Source organism: Nannobrachium achirus, assembly GCF_963921795.1.
Source record: "Nannobrachium achirus genome assembly, chromosome: 17".
NCBI classification, from domain to species: domain Eukaryota; kingdom Metazoa; phylum Chordata; class Actinopteri; order Myctophiformes; family Myctophidae; genus Nannobrachium; species Nannobrachium achirus.
This window is the reverse complement of record NC_137824.1, coordinates 306148-310255: the sequence shown is the minus strand read 5'-3', so window position 1 is coordinate 310255 and position 4108 is coordinate 306148. Positions and strand designations below refer to the sequence as shown.

General features: G+C 45.6%; 1 pseudogene across 1 annotated transcript; it reads right to left on the bottom strand.

Moving 5' to 3' along the window:
* Positions 1–1179: 1179 nt before the first annotated feature.
* Positions 1180–3769, bottom strand: LOC308301966 (large ribosomal subunit protein mL38-like; annotated as a pseudogene). The gene is made up of 6 exons: positions 3666–3769; positions 3193–3271; positions 2901–2975; positions 2689–2745; positions 2036–2191; positions 1180–1918 (listed from the first exon to the last, which is right to left on the bottom strand). The product of its transcript is annotated as a large ribosomal subunit protein mL38-like (transcript).
* Between the last annotated feature and the right edge of the window lie 339 nt (positions 3770–4108).

The following is a 4108-nucleotide window of genomic DNA, read 5'->3' as shown; positions in this document are numbered from 1 at the left end:
CACATAGAGCTGAACACACATGTGAACACACATGAACGTCACATAATATGAATATACACTTGAACGTATACACTAGGACAGGTTTTCAAACACTTTGGTCTCAGGGCACCCCTGTAAACAACATTTTCATCCACAGCACCCCTGAAATACAGTGTTACTTTACAGCACCTTATGTTTATGTAAAATAATGTAAAATTTCCCCTAAGATACAGTACAGTCACAAGGAAAACTTCAGATAAGTTCGGAATGGGGCTTCGGAAGGGGGGTGTTAGAAGTGGGGGTGACAAGTGGGGGTGACTGTGTGTCTCTGTTTTGGCATAATACTGTGTATTTCTGTGCATCTGTGCTTCCGGGTCAAAATGACCCGAACAGCACTTAAGGTTCAAAAAATATGAGGGGGGTGTAGCATGGGTGTAGTGCAAAAATATTTTTTTTACATGTTCATCTCAGAAGAATCTTTAAGGCCAGTGAGTTTCAGGTGGAAACAATTTAAACTTCTACCTTTTTTTTCCAAATGAAAATGTAAAACGGGTCAAAATGACCCGAACAGCACTTAAGGGTTAAAGGGATATTTCACTTTCAACAGGGAGCAGTGGAAGGGCTTCTCTCCACATACACACCCATTGTAACTTCAAACTCCATTTTTACCATGATAGATTCATTAAAAACACCCTTTATTTTTTCTGGTGACTCATACTACCCTCCTAATACGTGAGCAGGCCGTGTTTTTTCGATAACTTTTTTCATTTATTTTTAATAATAATTTGGGAAAATGGAAAAAATGAAATTCAAAAAAATAATTATTAAAAATAAATGAAAAAGGTTATCGAAAAAACACGGCCTGCTCACATATTAGGAGGGTAGTATGAGTCACCAGAAAAAAAATAATGGGTGTTTTTTAATGAATCTATCATGGTTAAAATGAAGTTTGAAATTACAATGGGTGTGTGTGGGGAGAGGCCCTGGGCCTGGAGGGCCTGGTAACATTTACAACAAATATCTAAATATTCAATCAAGCTAATTAAAAACTGTTCAGGGTATTCATAAAAGCCTGATTAGATGCTAAAATTACCAAAAGTTTTTTGAAAGTGAAATATCCCTTTAAGGGTGGCATAAAACACAATATTTACATATCTGTCTATATGTGATCCAAAGGTTAAGACTCCCTGTGTTTATTAATCAATAGATCCCATAGGTGGGCTCCTTTCCATCTCTGTATCGATCCAGGTAGCGGAGAGGTTGTCTGTGAGGGTACTTGACTTGAGGAGGATGGTAGACAGGTGGCCTTATGAACTCAAATACTGTCTCTTTTATGTTGAGTGTACTCTGGAAGGTGTTGGTAACACACTCATCCCACTGGCTTTGGAAGAAAGCCAGACGAGCTGGAGTCATTGCGTCTTGATGCCTTCTATAGAAGTCCACTGTTTTAAATGTACGATCTACCAACGAGTGGCATGGAGACGACCATTCTTCTGGAAGTCAATGGGTGCTTCCTGTTTGAACAGGATGTAGACATAGCGATGGAAGCCTGTACCTTTAGCAGGGAAGGGAGCGAGGCAGGTGTAAGACAATTCCCATAATGCACTTGAGAACTTTCATGGCCATAGGTGACCTGGAGTGAGACAACAGGTAGGAAATAAGCCATGGGGAATAAATCTTTGAAGACTCCATAGTGGTCTGCCAGTCTCTGTATATGAAATGGACCACTAGTCTTCTCCCAGGTGGCCTGCACTTGATCTAGAGGGATCTTGTAAGTTTTCAGGCGGGTTGCCCTTTCCAGTGGTACATTTTCCTTGTTGGCCTTCACAATCCGCCTCCTCTGCCTCATCTCTTTAGTCCCAGAAGAACGGAAACATGGCAGTCCAATATTCACGCGCGCGAGGGTGGCCTCAGGTGTCTCTGATGGCCCAGGTGAGAACTGGAACAGACATATATGAAGTATTAATAATAATAAACTTTATTTATTTGTCTAGAACCTTCATGACATGAAATGCAGCTGAAAGTGCTTTACAGAGAAAAGTACCTCTTGGCTCACCTTCGGGTCTTCGAGGAGGTCCTCTTCTGTATCTGAGCAGGAGAGGTCGACTATGGCGGTGGAGGTGAATTGGAGGTGAGCGACAGCCTGCTGCAGATGAGTAGTGGGTGGAGGGGTGTGGCAAGGGGTGGAGGTAAGCGGTGACGGAGGCCCCACCTGGCAAGATTAAACATAAATCTCATTAGTCATACATCTCATTAGACCAAATTTAGTTAGGGTTAGTTTTTAGGGCTAGGTTTAGGCATAGGTATAATATTTTTCACCAGGTTAACATCACCATATTCTGACTAATGGGATATAGGAACAATGAGATTTCGGACCAATGCAATGGCTTTGGATCAAAAACATTTTTTGTAGTACAGTAGCAGTAGGGGAGAGTGGGCTAAACTGAGACACGTTTTACATTTGCTCCACTCTAGTGCAGCAAATGTAAAACGTGTCTCAGTCTAGCCCACAACATTTTGTATTTCCATTAGTGACAAAATAAATCACCTCTATGTCCGCCTCGGAGATCAAGTCCACCTCTGTGGAATTCTCCTAGATAGAGAGATGGATAGATACCTTTATTATCCCACCTGGGAGTGATGACCACAGTCAGTGCTACATACATTTCTCAACATTATGCCAAACACAGGTTATATTTCCTTAAATACCTTTGCGACATAGTCGAGGGGGGTGGAGGGGTTGGATATTTGGGTTGAATGCTCCACCTGTGAGAATAAAAAAAGACAGTCAGAAAACCAAAGGTCAGATGGACACACACACACACACACACACACACACACACACACACACACACACACACACACACACACACACACACACACACACACACACACACACAGAGAGAGAGATGAATACAGACCTCTTCAGCAGCTCGCCCCTTGCTGGCCTTGGCCTTCCCCTGCACACCAGTAGAGTGGCGCTGGTGATTCTTGAGCTGGCAAGATTAAACAGACAGTCAGACAATCATACAGTCAGATGGACGCACGCACGCACGCACGCACGCACGCACGCACGCACGCACGCACGCACGCACGCACGCACGCACGCACGCACGCACGCACACACACACACACACACACACACACACACACACACACACACACACACACACACACACACACACACACACACACACACACACAGATGAATACAGACCTCTTCAGCAGGTCGCCCTCCGGTGGCCTTGCCCTTCCCTTGCCCACCACGGGAGTGAGGGTGGTGACTCTCCAGCTGGCAAGATTAAACAAAGGCAGTCAGACAATCATACAGTCAGATGGACACACACACGTGCACGCACACACACAGACAGATGAATACAGACCTCTTCATGTCGCCTTTTTTTCAACTTCTGCTCCCCAGCGTGGCGGTGGTGACTCTCCCCCTGGCAAGATTAAACAAAGGCAGTCAGACTACCATACAGTCAGATGGACACACACACACACACACACACACACACACACACACACACACACACACACACACACACACACACACACACACACACACACACACACACACATGAATACAGACAGTCAGACAGACAGACAGACAGACAGACAGACAGACAGACAGACAGACAGACAGACCCGTCTCTTTTTTTGGGTTGTCTTGTGCAGAGGCACACCGGAAGAGGATCTTCTTTTCCTCAGGCTCTGCTTTTATGGCCAATTGGAAGAGGGCTTTCCATTTTGCCGTTCCTTCCTGGGCCTTCCTTAATTCTACTTCCATATCTTCCACATCACCCCGGGTCCTTGACAACCTGTGTCTCAGGCGAACACAGTTTTCGCAAGGACCCCGGGGTGATGAGGACTGGGGTGATTGGTGGGTAGTACAGGGATTTTCCTCCCGACCTCTCGTCACATTCACAGCTGGGACCCCCTCCTCTCCTTCAAAATTGGTGGCCAAGTCGACCTTAGGCCCAGAGGCCCGCAGCTATTTGAGACTTTACAGCCTGCCAGGTGGCCATGTGAAGGATGCTCCTGAGTCGCCGGGCCTGGGCTGCTCGGTCTTCAGGAGCCTCCCACCTGGCGTGTGCCTCCAGATGCCGTTTCAGTTTTTTATTGTTGG